Source organism: Buceros rhinoceros, unplaced genomic scaffold (genome assembly GCF_000710305.1).
Source record: "Buceros rhinoceros silvestris isolate BGI_N320 unplaced genomic scaffold, ASM71030v1 scaffold18925, whole genome shotgun sequence".
Classification (NCBI taxonomy): domain Eukaryota; kingdom Metazoa; phylum Chordata; class Aves; order Bucerotiformes; family Bucerotidae; genus Buceros; species Buceros rhinoceros.
The window spans coordinates 1-6,400 of NW_010414839.1; positions in this window are offsets into that span (position 1 = coordinate 1).

The following is a 6,400-nucleotide window of genomic DNA, read 5'->3' on the forward strand; positions in this document are numbered from 1 at the left end:
AAAATGCCCCCCTTCCCAAACCGCGACAACAGCACTTTCTCCTCCTCCACTTGGGCAAATCTGGACAGAAAACTAAGCCTCATATTTTAGTTTCCCTCAAAAAACATGGAATATTTGTCCTGAGCTTCAGTAATTTCTGTCTGAAGGAGGTCAAGAAGTTGCATCTGGAAGACGGAACGCTCAGAGGACTTAAGTCATCTGTAAAGGTCTGGCAGTTTGTTGGCCATATGCCTGCTTCCATGGCCGCTTCTGCTGCTGGCCTGTGGCAGAGCAGCAGCAGTCTCACATTTAACCCCGTGTTTGTCTTCGTATTCAGTACTGGACATGTGTGGACATAGAATCGTAGAATCATTTAAGATCATTGAGTCCAACCATTCCTCCTGCACTGCCAGCGTCTGTAAAGCACCACATCTACACGTCTTTTAAACGCTTCCAGGAACGGTGACTCCACCACCTCCCTGGACAGACTGTTCCAACCCTCTCTGTAAAGAAGTTTTTCCTGATACCTAACCTAGCTCTCCCCTGGCGCAATATAAGGCCATTTTCCCTTGTCCTGTCACTTGTCACATGAGAGAAGAGACCAACTCCCACCTCTACAACCTCCTTTCAGGTAGTTGTAGAGAGTGATAAGGTCTCCCCTCAGCCTCCTTTCCTCCAGGCTGAACAACGCCAGTTCCCTCAGCTGCTCCTCAGTAAGACTTGCTCTCCAGACCCTTCAACAGCTTTGCTGCCCTTCTCTGAACACGCTCCAGCACCTCAATGTCTTTCTTGTGGTGAGGGCCCCAAAACTGGACACAGTACTCAAGGTGTGGCCTCACCAGTGCTGAGTACAGGACAATCACTTCCCTACTCCTGCTGGCCACGCTGCTTCTGATGCAAGCCAGGACGCTGTTGGCCTTCTTGGCCACCTGGGCCCACTGCTGGCCTATGTTCAATTGGCTGTGGATCAGCAGCATGTCGAACAACGACATGGCGCTCCACTTGCTGTTCTGCTCAAATGTAGCCATGCATACTGGGATTATTAAGAACGTGCACAGAGACATACTTGGTCAACTCCAGAACTGAACGCAAAATGTTCCTGTGAGGAGAAAAATACACCAAAACTCTCTTAAGAAAAAAAACCCCAAAATGCACATGTACAAGTGCATCCTCCTCATTTGCCACGGCAGCCAGGCTGAAACTGTTTTCTTTCTGTAAGAGAGAGAGAGAGCAAAAGATGTATTTTCCCACTCTTGATTGATTTTGCTACTGTAGCTTCCCTAAATTTTATTCCTATGTGATACAATGATACAAGCATGTCAGGAGTCAGGACTCTCCTGTCTCCTCAAGTGTCAGTGGAGAAGGTTCATGGTCTCTTGTCAACGTGAGATGATATCAGTGGGGTCAGCGAAGGTCTTCTGCTTTACTTTTTGGAGGCACAGCGATACCAGCCCTACAAGTAGCATTGCTGAGCCTTACCTCAGTGTCTTTGGCACTCTGTGACACAGATATGGGAAGCCTGGTGAAAGAATGGAGGAGTCCTACCAAAAGCTGTGGTGCCTACAGCCTCCATGGAGCTCCACAAATGCCTTTTCAGGATGGACAGCACAGGGTGCTACGCTTTGCATTTGATTCTCCAGAATTTCAAATCTGTCACAGACTGGTATGTAGGAAATGTCTAGAAAACCTGAATTTCTGCAGTAAGTTTTTGCCCAAAGAATAGGATTGTGTAAATACTTTATGTGAGAAAAACTCATTGTAGTTTCTATGCTCATTTAGTTTTTCCACAGTATGAGGGGTAGAGTGAAAAACAATTGTAATATAGACTCCCACCTCTGCCTCTTAGGGTTGATGAAGTCAATTTTGCTATCGATTTCAAGGGAGCAATAAAGAGATTCCAATTAGATTTTGTGCCTGATGTCATAACAAACATTGAAGCTGAAAAATGTCCAGAAATAGTGTTGAATTGAGTCACCATAAATGTATTTATCTTGAATCCCTACTTTGTGGCATTATTGCTGTAGTCTCATCCCAAGCTAGCATTATTCATTAATACCAGCTTATCCCCATGATCCTTCTTTCTCTCTGTCTATTCATTCGGGTATACTGTGTGCACACACATTTGTAACCTTCTGTTTCTCGCTCTGTTAATACCATATTTTAAATTGCACTTAATGCTGGTGTGTTTGAACCAGTTATGCAGTCAGACCAGGGAACCCCTATTCTTGACTTGTGTTAAGGTCTCTGTTACCCCGCATACTGTATTAGGAGGCATTAGGGAGACTAAATTCCTCTGGAAATACAAACTGTCTGGTTTTTGAAGCATTGGTGTGATTAACTGTAATATAATACACACAGTATGAATGCTTAATGCATAAACATTCTTTAGCTAACTCTAGGCAGGTTTACATCTTACTAAGATGCAATTCGTTGTGTAAAACAGTGCGAATGTGAAACTATCATTAGAAAAAATGCAGTCAGCCAAAATGAATTCTGCCTGCAGGTGCAATTAAGGGATTGGTAAGTCTACAATATGAAGTAACTGAGTAGTGATCTGGCACTGAGAATGCTGCATTGCACTTCCCACTTGAAAGATGTTTACAAAATACAGCAACCCTTTTGGTGTATTACAGAAGCTTTCCCATTAATCCTCTTAGCCTCTGCCCGTTTGTCCATTTTTATGTACAAGCAATGGCATTGACAGGGTGAACGGCTGGGTTTTGGTAGGAGCAGATGCAGCATCTAATGAATTAATGCAACACCCCATTAATTCGTCTCTTCTATAAATCACTGCATGGTGATGTTCATGTGAATGTAGCAATAGACTACCAAAGGCTTTAGATTCCTTAGAATCACAAGCATTTTAGTTGATGTAGAAAAATACCTGCTTGTACTAGAAACTAAGTAAATACCCTCTGTAACATGCACCACCTTGAACCAGGGGCTTATGTTTACCCTGTACAGAAGGCCAGTTGAAGGGATGTCTAATATCTAGGGTCATACTTAAGGTATGCCACAGCTCACAAATAAAGTATGTACTTAAGTAATGAATAATCTGTGCATTGGACTTCCACAAAGGAAGAGTATAACACGTATCTGAGTTTTTCTTAATAGAATAGTTCTGAACAGAATACAATTGAATCCCCCACATCTTAGACTGTGGGACTATCTTTATTTAGTAATCCAATTTCAGATAAAGAATTCATTAAATCAGATTTTCTGCTTAAAAACCCCAAGCTTTTCTTAATTTAAGATTTTAGGACGAACTTAGTTTTTGTGAAAGGTGATGGTGGGACAGCTTTAGAGATCCAGAAAGGCTCCTACGACAGTCTGGCATGGAAGTGCATTTGCTTATTGTGCCTTGGTCTGAGGCAAGGCTGTAAAGTCTTCTGGTTTCTAGCACTGGAGATCCTTCTCCCTGGTTCACTTAGTCTTTGCTGTACCTGCAGCAGTGTGAGTAAGATTTCCTATTAGTACCAAATGCAGTAGCTTCTAGGAATGAGACAAGGTATATGAGAGAGTCATAAAAAGCCTTCAGGGCAGTTGCAACTTAGCACCTCAAAAAAACAAAACAGGATTTGTATTCATGACATAATATTGAGAAAATTGGACACCAAACTGTTTCCACTTAACTCCTTTCTTCCGCCTCTGATGTCTTCTCTGCCTTAAGTAAAGGGATAAATACCAATGTATACTATTTATAGTATATTTTATAGTGTATATGTAGTATATACTAGTATATTTATATTTATACATTAAAGCATTGTGTTAATTTTTGTTCAATTTATAAAATGTCCTAAGCTCACAATAAAACTCAATTTGGATGAATTATCTCTGGATAATTGAGTCGGCAAATCTAAACTGATGCCCATGATCACTTTTTTTGTGCCCTTGTTTTCCTTTATATTATTTACTTAATAATTCTGACATCTGTAAATGAATTAAAGGGATTGCTTGTGAGATTTTGGTTTTGTAGATTAAGTTTTAGTGAATATGTAGGTTATGCAATTTATCTATGCTGAGATTTATTTTAAATAGAAATAAGAATGTTTTATAAAAAGTGTTTGACTCTGAGAACATTTGTGGCGTTTTTACTCTGTTTGGATATCGTGGCTTGTAGGATGAGAGAGAGTGAGATTGCTGCGAGAATCAACACTGATGTGTTGATTAATGGTGACACTGCTGCTGTATGCAGTCTGTACTAATTGGTACCAGAAGCAGCATTTACTCTTGGCCAGCTTGTGTGTCACGCTCTTGAAGGCAGAAGAAAAATAGCACCCTCAGTTACAATGTGAATTGGCAGCAATGCAAGGATCTGGAGGAAATACTGCAGCAGATTCAGGAATAAATGTCCAGGGACAGAAATTGCAACTTTGCTATCCATTCAGACTTGTTCAGACATCAGAGGTCCAGACTGAGGCTGTGCTGTATTATAATTAGTCAAACTCGGCTTACTACAGATATCCCCATTTGCATGCTTATTTTCATGTTCAAAGGTACATTATACTAGTTCGTTACCTTGGCAATAGATGGACTTGCCAAGGAGTGACAAAATATATCCGCTGTCACATTGGAAGTAGATTTTATTCTTACATATTCTTGTTGATATTTTTATCATTTTTTGTGTAGTGTGGCTACTGATGTGCTCTTGTTGCAACTGCTTCTTTGTTCTGCTGGAGACACTCTCAAGGTGTAGGCAGATGTTTTTACTTTGTCCTGGAACACGAGTGCAGTTCTAGTCAGCCAAAGCCGTTCCAGTTTAAAGGTTGGTACTGCACTGCTGTAGGCCATACTGCATCTAGACCTCTAACCTGTCTGGTCTGAAAGAAATCTTGCAGGAGAGACTTGCTGAGGAACACTGAGCTTTATTTGAATGCAGTACAGTGGAGCTTGTCTCTTGGCTCTTTTCCCTGCAATTGTCAAGCTATCATCATGAAGAATTCAAGGGTTTTTTTTTCCTGATTTTTATTCTCCATTTCTAAACTGTGAATTACTGGCCAAAAATAGACAGTAGAAGATTTAAACAATTGAGAAGTAAATTTTTGTCAGTAACTTCCAGCAATACAAAGTAGAGTTAAAAAAAGGCAAGGTCAGAGCAAAGGAATTAATTACATATGAAGCGTACCTGTGAGGTACACAAAACTTAAAAGGTCTCCTTGGGGCTCATATATGATCAGTAAGTCTCAGTGAGAGATCAGTGAGTCACCTCACTAATCATTTATTTGTCCATTTTACTGTTGCTTCCAAGCTGCTGCATTACAAAAACCAGCCCACTGCTCAAGAAGGTTTAGACCCAGGTCTGCAGAACTCATCAAACAGAATTCAGTGAAAATCATTTAGCAGGTATCATTAATGTAAGAGAAAAACAGGACAGTATTGGATTTTCCCATTTTTATTAATGTTTATGATAAAAAAAATAGTGAGAAGGATGGAAAGAAAAAACCCCAAGGAATTGTAACCACTCACTATATGCAAAAAAAGCAGGAATATTCAGATAACACTATTCAGGTATCTTTGTCCACTCCCGATGTCAGTGCACCATACTGTTTTACTCTCTTAGTAGAACAAAACTGAGATACAGCAACCCTAATATATAGCTGTGCAAATTGTGAATTCCATGCGAGCCGTGTTTTGACACTGGTAAATCTTTTTAAGTCTGACCAGAGTGACCCTTTCAGGATAAACAAGTTGAGTTACGTAGATTGCCGTCCAGCAAAAGGTAAGTCTAATGTTCAGATACTCTACAAAGGGTTGCACACTAAAAACATTGAAAATTAGTTTAATAAAAGAGCAGAGAAATATTCTCAAACTTGTTGTGTTGAAGTAATTTGATATTTGCCAGTGAGTGAACTGTTTGGATTTTTAGGGTCGCCATGGGAAAATAGCTGAAGTTTTCTAGGATGGTTTTAGAGGCATATTTGCCCTCAGCAACCTAGAGACCATAACTTGTTGCCTAAGTAGAAAAGAAAGAAATGATTCATGCCATCTGTGTTTCTCATGACACAATGTTCCTGAAGTTTCACGAGTGGAATTACTGCTCCAAAGGGTAAGCCTGGTTGTCGTGGTTTAGGCTCAGCTGGTGACTAAAGCCACGCAGCTGTTCTGTTTTCTCCAGGAGGAGAAAATACAACAAACTACTTAAGGGTCAAGGCAGGGAACAAGGGAGACCTCACTCACCACTTACAGTCACAGGCAAAAGACAGACAGGACTAGGGGAAGCAAAATCAATTCAATTCAAACAACAAAACCACGACCAGTTCACCAATTATATTAGAGTAGGACAGAAAGGGAACAACAAGATCTTAAATACACCTTCCCCTACCCCTCTTTTTTTCCCGGGCCCAAATTTACTACCTCTGTTCCCCACCTCCCCACTCACTACTGGAGGTGGGCAAACACAGGATGGGGGGGTGCAGTCCGT